Source organism: Gymnodraco acuticeps, unplaced genomic scaffold (assembly GCF_902827175.1).
Source record: "Gymnodraco acuticeps unplaced genomic scaffold, fGymAcu1.1, whole genome shotgun sequence".
NCBI classification, from domain to species: domain Eukaryota; kingdom Metazoa; phylum Chordata; class Actinopteri; order Perciformes; family Bathydraconidae; genus Gymnodraco; species Gymnodraco acuticeps.
Genome location: NW_022989824.1, coordinates 8,562 through 22,184, shown reverse-complemented (window position 1 = coordinate 22,184; position 13,623 = coordinate 8,562). Strand labels below are relative to the sequence as shown.

The following is a 13,623-nucleotide window of genomic DNA, read 5'->3' as shown; positions in this document are numbered from 1 at the left end:
ATAATGACTAGTTTGCACATCCCTTTCAAGATTTCAAGATTGTATAAGCTAAGGTTTATTGACATATCATATTATACACAACTACTGTGTAGTTATGCAATGAATGAAAAACTTGGGTCGCAGGTTCCTCAACAGTGCATTACGACATCTATCAATATGTGTGTATACTCCACCATTAAACTGTCATTCTGCACATTTATCATACTATCTACATACATCTTATAAGAGTATAATACATATGTATAATATCAGTTTAATAATAAACAAATAAGTGCTTAAATATAGTTAACATTGCAGGAAAGCAATATATTAGACGTTAAGTACTTTGTCAGGCTTAATATGTATCTGTAGTTACAAATGTCACTGTGTGTGCTGTGTGCTCTGCATGTGTGACCATTAAAGAATCAGAATACCTTTATTAGTTCCACAGAGGGGAAATGTGCAGCGTTACAGCAGGAAAGAGCCACAGACAGCTTAGTGTTGCATATCTTACATGCGTTAAAAAAGTACTAAGTTATAATAAAATAAACAATATGCTAAAAAAGTACTAAGTTATAATATAATAAACAATATGCTAAAAAAAAGATAAAAAGTTACATCATTTTCAAAAATACAGATCAAAAACAAAACGGCATATATATTGATTTAGTGGCCAGGTATAAATTACACAGTTATTAATGGCATATATAATATATATTGATCATTTGTATTAATGTGGACCGGAGGGAGAGGGTGACGAGCATAAGTTTCACTTTCCTTTTTTATTTCAATTCCAACTTTGGTCATGAAGAATATGTTTCTCTGTTGTCCACGTTCATAAAGCAAAGCAACAGCATCAGAGCACGGTGCAGAGTCTCGAGATGAGTTTACAGGAGTCCCTCGTTCTTATTGAACATCCATGTTGTAGTCCGCTGTATAGAAAACTGTAGTTTCCATGGTTACCCCACAGCAGCAGACGCACATTCAGGACGTCCGCTGGCGCATCATAAACACGTCGGATAGTGAAAGTGCATTCGGATTCTCTAAAGTACCGCGGTCTCTTCTCCTAAGTCCTTTTGAATTCTCCTATCCACTATCCCTTAACCCCGTGACGTTTCACTCAGAGGTCAAGGAATAGGAGATAGGGTTAGAATTTAGGAGCTAATTTTTGGATTATCGGAACGCAACCCAGGGCATTCGATCAAGGATGTAGAATACCTTGGTTGAAGGATATTCTACCCAGAGACCCAGAACAAGATCTGATTGGTTGCTTTTTTTTCTAACACAAAACCACTGAAATGCGTAGTGCATGGTCCGAGAAGGACAAACAAATCAACGTACCACTGTAACATTACAGATCAACAACACAGATACAATTCTCATTTATTCATTTTATATACATTTATTTATATAATTAAATCGATGTTTTGTTTGATTTATCTGAGTGTTCCAGGGTATTCTCTGAATACCTTGAAGGCCCTGACGGTTCACCACTGCATTAATGTAGCCTTTGTTTCTGCTAAAAGAGGAGTCGACCAGCTGGGGTAACAAGAAAATCGGCGTAATCGAGTGTGGCTATTAAAAAATAAATCATTATGTCGGGGTAGCATTTGCTTGGTATTTCCGATTATTTCTCCACTGGTTAACATAGGTTAACAATACCGTGTAGCTGTCACGTTTGAAGGGACGAAATCGTGACATCTTCACGTCACCCAGCATGGTAAATCGTCACAAAAAAAGGACGTCTTGCCGTGATATCGGGTTGGAAATAAAGCCTAGTAAATGGCAACATAACAATGAACTGTCCATGTTGATGAAGTCATTCAACAAGCAAGTATTTGGTGCAGGAATGAGTCCTAAAACCCGGGAATGAGTTAGTATTTTACCACTTCCAGGTGCCAGTAAATTAGCTTTTTGTAAGAAACCTGAAAATAGATCCGTGGTTAATACAAACTTACTAGATTTTCAAGTTTTGTTGTAAGACATCAAATATATCAGTAAAAACCCAACTGGTGAATGTCTGAAGCTTTTGTGTCATGAAAACGGCAGTTGCTAACAAGCTACTAAATAAGACTGCTAAACATTAGCCGCCTTTAGCTTAGCCTAGCGGTTGTTTTGGTAGCCGTGCGACCATGATGTTTGTAGCCGAATGTTAGCTTTTACATTTTGCCAATTCCAATTACGCTTCAAAAGTTAGAGAGTGGTGTCATTTTGTAGATTATCCTGCTGAACAAAACATCAATTATCATAAACGTGTTTTTACCGCAGAGCTTATTTTCTGCAATATTCGAAAATCCAATGGAATATTCCCATTAGCTTTTAATTGAGTCCTGGTAATGCTAACTTCTGGATCGGCATGCAAAAATGTGTCATCGCTTCACCACTCTATACTCGGTGTTGAAGTTGTGTTTGTGTGTGTGTATCCAACTGTTATCAACAACGTAACCACTGCACAACTCATAATACAGGTGGCCTATCTAAGTGTTCCCATTATGCAGCACTCCTCATAAGCACAGCACAGATGTTGGACCCCTATGGGGGAGTAACAGCATTTTGAATGAAGAGGGAAATGCACAAGAATAATTGTATCACACACCAAGCGTTTGCTGCTTCATTTCTAAAGGAAATGTCCACCCTACCTGCTGCTGCGCTCTGCTTGGTTTGACCAGAGCAGACACACACACACACACACACACACACACACACACACACACACACACACACACACACACACACACACACACACACACACACACACACACACACACACACACACACACACACACACACAGGGTCAGAGGGGCATATTTACACACAGTCAAGCATAAGAATAATGCTAACAGCTGTCAGTGTTAAGCTTTGATAGCTGCTTTAAATGCACTTCATGGGATAGACGCGATATAATGATTAACCACTCTGTGTTTGTTGTTATTCATGTGTGGTGCAAAGCTCACCAGTCACTACTATCTGTCGAAAGAAGGTCAAAGTGTGATTAATCCTTGCCGTCTTATGCCAGCGATGTTGTAAAACCCTGCAATGACCTTGTGAACTCCTCAGAGCCCCGGGTTCAGTGGAGTATCACACAGGAACTAAGAAAGAAGGAGGAATACAAAACTTCTCGCTCACCTTTCATGTGTTAAGGACTCAAGTTTACTCCTGATGCTAAGCTGCTCACGGTCTGTGAAGTATCACTGTTTCATTATTTAATATCTGTGTGCTGAGCAGAAGAGGAAGGTGTGCAATACGTGTCTCTCTCTGTGTATGTTCACAAAAAAAGGATTCTTCCTCACTTTACCGCACTTCCATTCTCAAATTGCAGATCAGATTTAAAAGCTAATATCTGACACGTAATTATGTTAAATTGAATCTGCTGATAGCATTAAGTGTTGCCATTAAGGGATAAACACTGCGAAAACAACTCTTACTGTCATGGATAATTATTTCAGTATTATTATGCACTTTCTCCATTTCTCCACATTACAATAATTTAGAAAGAAGAAGTACTGATTAACTCCACAACAATTATCTTCTGGAGTTATGAGGGACCTGGATTTCGTGTAAAGTAAACTGACCTTTGTTTGCAGAAGACTGGATTATATAATATTAGCATTTGCAGAAAATGTACATGCACGAAAACCTATATAACACACAATGGGAAAGGAAAACCCCAAAATGCATGAAAGGGCCCCTCTAGACGTGTTTAAATTGTGTAAATCTAAACCTACTTTGTAATATACCTGATTCTGAATAGGTCTGTTTCTAATAGAAGTTCTGAAGATGTTAATGTTGTGTTCTATGACATTAAATCCATCCGTAAATACCATCCATCCATCCATCCATCCATCCATCCATCCATCCATCCATCCATCCATCTTCTCCCGCTTATCCGTGGTCGGGTCGCGGTGGTATCAGTTCCAGCAGAGAGCCCCAAACTTTATTTTCCCTGGCCACATCAACCAGCTCTGACTGGGGGATCCCAAGGCACTCCCAGGCCAGCGAAGAGATATAATCCCTCCACCTGGTCCTAGGTCTACCCCTTGGTCTCTTCCCAGCTGGACGTGCCTGGAACACCTCCCTAGGGAGGCGCCCAGGTGGCATCCTTACTAGGTGCCCGAACCACCTCAACTGGCTCCTTTCGACGCGAAGGAGGAACGGTTCAACTCCGAGTCCCTCCCGGATGACTGAACTTCTCACCTTATCCCTAAGGGAGACACCAGCCACCCTGCGGAGAAAACCCATCTCGGCCGCTTGTATCCGTAAATACCCCACTGGTAAATGTCGGAAGCTTGGAAAAACTTAGCTTAATGAGACTACTAAACATTATTATGCCAGAGATTAGCCGCCTTTAGCTTAGCGGTGTTTACGTCATGTAATTGGTTTATACAACACATCCTCACTCCCAGGTCGGCCTATGTTGACGTTATGTCAAGTCCCATGTCGGCTTTTTCCAACGCAAGGGGGGGGGCTTTGCGTCCATTTTCAACGCAAGGGGGGGGGCTTTGCGTCCATTTTCAACGCAAGGGGGGGGGGGCCCTTAGCGTCCATTTTCAGCTTTCCGGGATGTCCATATGCTTCTATGGACGCTCATGGAAGCACGGCATTCGTTTGTGTCGGCTGCCCTTAAAGGCAATGTGAGCGTCCATTCTCATTGGATAACGGAGAATTGTACACCCGGAAGTAAGTATTCCCCTTACTGTCGATTGATTTTACAGTGATATCTGCACTACTCATCGACTAAAACACACCAGATTATCCTTGTTAATTACACAACATTGATTGGTTTAAATTGTGTGCAATGCTTTTGTATTTTTCCCCTTCGATTCGGAGAAACAAATATGTTTTCGGAGTAAAGGATGGCAGAAGACACTACACTACCCAGAATCATCAGCTATCGTTTGGACTACACCATGTGCTCTGTTTGACGTCACGTGATCTTCAAATTTCTCCCTGCAGAAAAAAAAAACATGGCCGAACTTCGTTTTATTCTCGATGGAAAATGCCTATTTTAAAGTTAGTTTGGCCATTAAAATGCGTTTTGATGTCATTTGATGCGAGAAATATGAGTTGTTATTTCAGATGATGTGTGCAGTGGATGTACATGATCTTTAGTTTGCTAGTTATTACGAAGATTACTTCAGGAAATTGCGTCCATAACGTTTTCATTGTTACCAAGGTGGTTCCTAGGGACGCTGCTATCGATATTATTTCTGTTATGTTGTGTAACTGTTTAATGGTGTTATCTTTATTGCTACCCCCTTCCCCGTCAATGTATAGTGTTGGTCCACAGAGCAAACATATTAGTTTAACAAAATCCGCATCTAAAGATAGCCTACGTTATTTCCCCCTGTGCAATTCCAGTCTCACATCTCACAGCAAATCGTCATTAACAAATAACGGAAACAGACCGAAAACATTTAAAAAAAATACAATAATACTTCATTCCGAGTGTGCTTGCTTTTCTCTTTGAAAGTCATCACATAACGGCATGGTAATACACGGTTCGGCTGCATTAAATATTACATATCTGCCGTAGTTCTGTATTTATAGAGCCCTGATGAGAAGACTTCTAGACAAACATGAGGAACTGAAAACGTGACGTGGATCATAAATATATCAGCCATTAAACAACATCTTACATTTATTTTCACACAATACGTCTCCTTGCAGTATCAACACTAATTCGGCTGACTTTTATATTTGATCCAATTGGTAGATAGGCTGTATTTACACCACAAAGGTGCACAGCTGATATAAAGGGACACCTAGTGGTTAAAGCATGTTATTGAATTTCATTATTTTTATTATTAGATATTAATAGGATCCCTATAAAGTATATTCATTACTCGTTATTCTCTACTAATAGTTAATTAAAGACTGTATATAATGACTATTTTGCACATCCCTTTCAAGATTTCAAGATTTTCTAAGGTTTATTGACATATCATATAGGCCTACACAACTATGGTGTAGTTATGCATTGAATGAAAAACTTGGGTCGCAGGTTCCTCAATATTGCATTACAAGACATCTATCAATATTTGTGCGTACCTCCAGCAATGTTAACTATGTTGAAGCACTTATTTTAACTGATATTATACATAATGTATTATACTCTTTTAAGATGTATGTAGATATTTCATCTCCGACCTTGTCAGGTATTGAACAATCAATAAATAAAGAACACAGAATTGTTGAATATAAAACATTGAATTTGTGTGATTAAACTAAATGATTTACAAATAAACACCACTGCATATTTAACTGTTACACATGCTGATGTAACGCAAATGTTCCAACTTGAGATCAATAAAGTATATCTTATCTTAAGCTGATCAATGGCTACTGCCATATTTGCAAAATATGCCTCTGAACCTTAACAAGTGCATGTTTCAGGCTTATCAATTAATGTAATGTAATGAAATGTTTTCAATTAACAACAGGGGTCACAAACATAAGACCAGCTGTTAAATAAAGCTCTTCTGACCTTAGCTGGCATGTGTGTATATATATATTAATGCTGCCCATTATGGGCACAAGCAATTTTCACCCATTTATTAATTATATGTTTTAAATGTGAGTGTTTCCTATCCCCTAAACCTCCAGGGATGTACACAGTTTAATACTGGCAACTTCTTATTATGGGAAATACGAAAACGTCTTTTAAAACTACAACTCCCAGTAGAGACGTGCCATAGATACAGAACATGTTGCGAAACAGAATTGCCAGCATTTGTAGTTCTGGGGACGGGGTGGGGGAGGCGGGGTGGACCCGTTCAAATCCAGTTTTGGACAGTCTGCCGTGATTCCATCCCATTTCAAGTGCTGTTCGAGGCTCGGCGTAACCCTCGGAGCACACTCTCCAATCACAGAGCTTGAGGACTATCACGGGGTTTGTCAAACAGAGCACATGGTGTAGTCCAAACGATAGCTGGGGATTCTGGGTAGTGTAGTGTCTTCTGCCATCCTTTACTCCGAAAAAACATTTGTTTCTCCGAATCGAAGGGGAAAAATACAAAAGCATTGCACACAATTTAAACCAATCAATGTTGTGTAATTAACAAGGATAATCTGGTGTTTTTTAGTCGATGGGTAGTGCAGATATCACTGTAAAATCAATCGACAGTAAGGGGAATACTTACTTCCGGGTGTACAATTCTCCGTTATCCAATGACAATGGACGCTCACATTGCCTTTAAGGGCAGTCGACACAAACGAACGCCGTGCTTCCATGAGCGTCCATAGAAGCATATGGACATCCCGGAAAGCTGAAAATGGACGCTAAGGGCCCCCCCCTTGCGTTGAAAAAAGCCGACAGGGGACTTGACATAACGTCAACATAGGCCGACCTGGGAGTGAGGATGTGTTGGTTTATAACATGACATTATCTATTTACGTCTGCAATTGCATTTACACCTTAATCATCAAAAGTGGTGTTAATAAATGGAAATTATCCTGCTGGAAAAAACACGTAAGTTTCATAAATATGTTTTTGTCAAAGATCTAATTTTATTAAATATTTAGAAATTCGTATATGTCGAGCCTTTGCGATGCTAACTTTTGGGTCAGCCTACATGGTAATCACTGCACCACTCTATAGGCACTTATATGCAATGCTTGTGTTGTGCATAATGATTGATCTGGAAGCGTTTAGTTGAGGGATTGATCTTGGTTCAGTTCCTGTGTTGGCAAACATCCGCCCTGTTGAAGAGTTCCCTCCAGAGTGCAGCTGATCCTCTGCTTCTGCTTCTTCCCAAGGTGATCCATAAAGCCTCTTCTGTGTTTGCAGGCATATGTTCCAGCATGTAGTTTCCTTCTCTTTCGAGAGTCGTGCATGTTACAATATGTGTAGTTTTTGCAAGTATTTGACACTTTTGTTGCTTTGCTGAATTTTGCAGTTTCATCCTGGTTGAACACTCACAGCAACTTCTCTCACAAATCTTGTCTCCGCCTGTCAGGCAAACTCAAAGAAGGAAGAAGATAAAAGAGAAACTAAACATCAAGGAACGAGGTGAACCTCTCAGACAGGTTGCTGAGACACAGTCTTTCAGGTTCTGTGTGTTTTTGAAGGAGTTGCATCAATTTAAAGTTTTTCACAGACAATCTGCGCATTCTTGAAAAATGTAAAGATGACACTGAAGTTTTATTTTTCATTGACTTGCATTTTTGTTATGTCTAGCATTCATCTTTCTATTTTGTATTAGTCATCTTATTGACGTTATCTTCACTTCAAAATAATTGTCATAATTGTCATATTGTATATCAGCAATGTTATTCATCAATGTGTTAAATACAGTTTAACTACGTCTTCATATATTTGATGTCATGAAAACAAGATCATAACACCTTATTACGAAAAACCATAATTAAAAGAACAGATTATTATTTGTGTGAATCAATATAAATAAAACTAAATCAAATTACATATTATTTTTACTCTGATTGTACCTTTGCAGGTGACAGCTACTTCTTTAAGTTTAAAGACACGCATATAGCAATATGTGCTATATGCAATATATACTTGCCGTTAATAATATATAAATATATACCTGGCTGATAAATCCTAAGAACTGTTACAGGATGTGTATTTTGTAAATTGTGTAACTTTCTTTTTTTATTATAACTTTTGTATTACTTTAATACTTGTTTATGCATGTAACATTATGTAACATTAAGCTGTCTGTGGTTCTGTTTCTGCTGTAACAACGTACATTTCCCCTCTGTGGGACTAATACAGGTATTCAGATTCTGATACATTTATAACTGATAATTAAAGTGGTCATATTAGGCTTATTTCCAGGTTCATATCAGTATGTAGTGTCTCTACAAGTCTCCATGCTTTAATGTTCAAAAAGCTCTTTATTTTTCTCATACTGCCTGTGCTGCAGCCCCTCTTTTCACCCTCTGTCTGAAACCAGAGCCCAGTCTGCTCTGATTGGTTAGCTGCAGCCGGCTCTGTTGTGATTGGTCAACCGCTTAGAGATGTCCCGCCCCTTAGCCTCTCACGAAAAACGTTTTCAGCTCTAGCCAATAGAAGCACAAGTGTTACGTCACTATGTTTCGGAAGTAAACAAAGGAGTCAAATGGAGGTGTTTTAGGCAGGGGGGTGTGGGAGAGAAACCGATTTACATGCACAAAAAACCTATATAACAAACTGCAGGATATAGAAAACCCTTAAAAGCATCATAAAATCACAGTGAAAATGTGTGTTTTTCAAATAAACAACATGTTGGTCAAACATTCATTTAGACCCACTTGTTTACCATGAGATGCAATTTCCTCCAATCAAATGAACATCCTCATTTAAAGTTCAATTAGCTGTTTTAATACCTTTTTCTTTTTTCCATCCCTCCCTCTCTTCTCCCTCATCATGGCTGGGAGTTCAGGCTGTGCGGGTAGCAACAACGAATCTCCTCGTTGCCATGGCAACTCTGAGCGGGTGATCTTTTGTCAGGTGCCAAGAGCTTGCTACAACAGAACAGCGTTGGTTATGTGTGTGTGTGTGTGTGGGGGGGGGGGGAGTGTGTGTGTGTGGGGGGGGTGTGTGTGGGGGGGGGAGTGTGTGTGAGCAGGATAGAAAGAAAACAGTGTGCTTATCTTTCTTTAAGAAGGACTGCTTAACCCCTTTTTTTTTCGTGTCACTCCTCCAGCATCTTTTTCTTCCTCTCCGTATCTTCCGTCATCTTTAATTCAGACACGCTATTGTAACATACTTCTCCCCGTGGATTAAAGACACTCCTCAACTGTGTCATCCCCCTTCTTCCCCTCCCAAAACACAAGGAAACAAAACTTACTGTGTGCTTCTCTGGTTTTTTTTCTTCTACACCCACTCTCCTCCTCCTCCTCCTCCTCCTCCTCCTCCTCCTCCTCCTCCTCCTCCTCCTCCTCCTCCTCCTCCTCCTCCTCCTCCTCCTCCTCCTCCTCCATGATATGCAGATTCTCCGCTCTCAAAGTACAGACTGTATTGATCTTTCCCTCTCACTCTCTCACCGTCCCCCCCGATCCATTATCCTCCCTTTTCTTTTTCTCTTCCTCCCTCCTTCTCTAATGACCTCTCTGCTGATTCAGAGGCCATGAAGAGTTATGGCATATCTCTATTTCTATATAACGATAATTAGAAAAACCTATTAGTCTGCAGTGAAAGTCAAACTGCACGCAGCACTGCAGCTGGAGACAAAAACACTATTTCTCATGGCATCTTGTGAATGCAGAGCTATCGGAAAGATTTTCTGAGTAAAACATGTGAGTGTGTGGTGTGTGTGTGTGTCCTAAATTAGGTGAATGACTTGTTGTTGCTGCGTGTCGCTGCCTGCCAACACAGAGGCCCTCTCTCTTCGACTTCACTTAATCAGTATGCAGCTCCTCTCTGCATCACTGTCCTTGTGTTATAAATACGTACACACACACATACACACACACACACACACACAATCACAAACAAACACACACGCTTCATCAACATTCTGCTCCTGACTTCTTCACCGTCCTTGTGGTATAAATATAATTTATAAATAGGGAAGTTGAAAAAAAAAAAACTTGGATCAAGTCCAGAGTCCGAAACACACACAAGCATGTGCACACACTAACTTACCCCCCCCCTCCCCTCTCTTGCTCCACACACACACACACACACACACCACACACACACACACACACACACACACACACACACACACACACACACACACACACACACACACACACCCACACACACACACTACACACACACGACACACACACACACACACACACACACACACACACAACACACACACGCACACACACACACACACACACAGGTAGACACTCTTGTCCTAAATATGTGAACACACACACACACACACACACACACACACACACACACACACACACACGCACACACACACAGGTAGACACTCTTGTCCTAAATATGTGAACACATACATACACATGAGCCCAGTCACTTCGGGGTGATAAATAAAGCAGTGCGAGCTCAGCAGCAGCCCTCTGCCATGTCAGGCTTTACTGATGTCTGCTCCAATCCAGGGGAGTGGTTTAATCAGGTCCCACACAACCAATCTAATCTGAGAGAACGACACACACACACACACACACACACACACACACACACACACACACACACACACACACACACACACACACCACACACACACACACACACACACACACACACACACACCACACACACACACACACACACACACACACACACACACACACACACACACACACACACACACACACACACACACACACACACGAGAGAGTTTCATCTTCCTGCCAAAAAATAACTTTGGAATAAAAATTGTTCTTGATCAAATTATCAAAATAATGCTGTCAGTGCTATTCACCTTTGGGTTACTCAAAATGACACATTTTAATTAATTTGAGAATGGGGGGGGGGGACTAGAGACGAAACCTGAGAATTAAATATAAAAAAATGCAATGACGTTAAGCCTCTGGAGAAGTGTTAGAAGTTCATATAAATTGGAAACTTGCAAGATAATAACACTGGAAATTGAAAGGCGGTGCCTTTGATTTTCCTCAATGAAGATGATGGGAAAGGTGAAACATTAGAAAAGAAAAGTGAGCCACTTCAAATGAAAACTTGAGAACCCATGCAGGCAAGAGTTTAGCCTGCTGGAGTGTGTGCTGTCAACCTGGAGCAGAAATATATACCAAATCAGTGCTGAAACCTCCGAAGCAGCCATCCAAACACCAAGGTCTGCATGTGTAATGACTGAGTGACTCACAGGCAGTCCCTATACAGTTGGAACTTATTGCCTCCATATATAAACCCTCCCAGTCCTTCAGTAGAAGATTGAAAATGAACTCTAACATGCAAGTGCAGGCACACAGAAGAAAATGAGAACGTTATTAGAGTACACTCGAGGGAAAATGTAAATCTGGGTTTATTCAAATATGTGTCATAGACATTCACACATGCCCTCATAGACAAGTGATGGAGACATTAGAGAGGCCCTATATTGTGGGGTTTCACCTTTTTGATAAGGCAATTCAATTGGACGCCCTCCTCACATTACCACAGTCTTACATCCTGTGTTCATAAAGAGGAAAGACAAGGTATTGACAGTGTGATAATGGTCCTATTGGCGTATTTATCTTAACCGACCAAAAGGTATAATAATCACTTTTAAATTTGTATCATAGTTATTGATATTTTCCCCTATCAAATCAACCAATCCACGCACGTATACGATCAGGATGATTTCCCTCTTCTCTGCATGGGCTCTGAAATGGAAAGCTGGCGATAAAAGCTCCAAGATGTAAATGTTAGTCTGTCATATTATGCCAAATTAAAAGCATTGTATCATTTTCTGCTTCCACTAACTACAACATAAATGCTTCAGGAAAAGCTCTTTCAGCACTGCATGTGAGATTATGCACCACTTAGACAAAAACAAAACGCTTACATTTCATGCATGGGCAGATATGTGTCAAAGGGTTAATTGTGTAAAGTAAAGTAAGGAGCTTTATGATTAGATTAAAGGTGGAATGCATTCCTTTAAGGTAATGCACAGTAATCCGATTAGCTAACTAGCATTAGAATGAAGGGGGCTATCGGGGTGTAGCCTAATGGGAGGAAGAAAGGAACTGCATGTTGGTAATGGGCAGAAATGGCTAGTGGCTATTTGGTTTTTAAACAGGTGTTATTCGTTGTGGAAAGTTATCTGTGAATCTGTATTCTTTATGATTTGTTGATGTATGTACCTTTCTGAAAAAGAGATTTTTGAAAATATACTTTGACTTTCTTTGCCAACAGTTAAAAAATCTGCCTTTTCTTATTCCTCACATACCGTTTCTTGGTCAGGACCCCTTAGCGTCTCTTTTTGGCGCATGGCAGCCTTTTTGAAATGTTGCCACGTGTATTTCTTCAACAGATAATATTCTTTCTCATTCATATTCCACTCCCATGTTTTCCCTGCCACCAGACCAAGAGATTTATATCGGCAATCTCATGGTCACAGGCCTGCTTCTCCCGCCTCTAGGCTACTGCTGCTCCTGAACACCTCTGTAAAACCGTGACATGATACAGAAAGAGGGAAAAGGATAGGAGGAATAGACGGGGTCAAAGGATCAGCAGAGGATTGTCGGAGTTTAAAGGATGGGGGCATCAAGAGAGGGCGAAGGCGAAGATGATGGTAGCCACATATCTCTCTTTCTTTAGTTCGGTCTTTTGCAAACACACACCCACTCCAACCCTAACACGTGTACATATTTCTTTCAGTTCCTCTGTCTCTTACATCAACCTGCCTGTCAACCCCGCTGACCCGAGCGATCCATCAACAGCTGCTGCTCCGAGGATGTGAGGGTGAAAGAAGAATGAAAAAAAGGGTGGTGTAGAAACGAGTCCTAAAACCCGTAAATAACGTAGCATTTAACCACTTCCTGGTCCCTCATCTCAAAGTCTACGGTTTTTAGAACATGTTTGTGGTTAGCTAAGACTTTTTGTTCTTCTACGACAGGGGTGTCAAACTCAAGGCCCGGGGGCCAAATCCGGCCCGTGACTTCACTTCATGTGGCCCCACAAGAGCTTGCAAAAAATATAATACGTTTATTATACGGTTACATGCCGCTTTACAGAAGCACGTTGCCCATAAACTACATGTCCCACAATGCATCTCA

The 13,623-nt window shown here is 40.6% G+C and overlaps 1 protein-coding gene across 1 annotated transcript in view; it reads right to left on the bottom strand.

The window, feature by feature from the left end:
* si (sucrase-isomaltase (alpha-glucosidase)) overlaps window positions 1-3,008 on the bottom strand; it is a 127,096-nt gene extending 124,088 nt beyond the window's left edge. Inside the window, exon 1 of the mRNA XM_034234033.1 lies at window positions 2,934-3,008. The gene's annotated coding sequence lies outside the window, so the exon portion shown is untranslated. The remainder of the gene's footprint in view (window positions 1-2,933) is intronic.
* Between the last annotated feature and the right edge of the window lie 10,615 nt (window positions 3,009-13,623).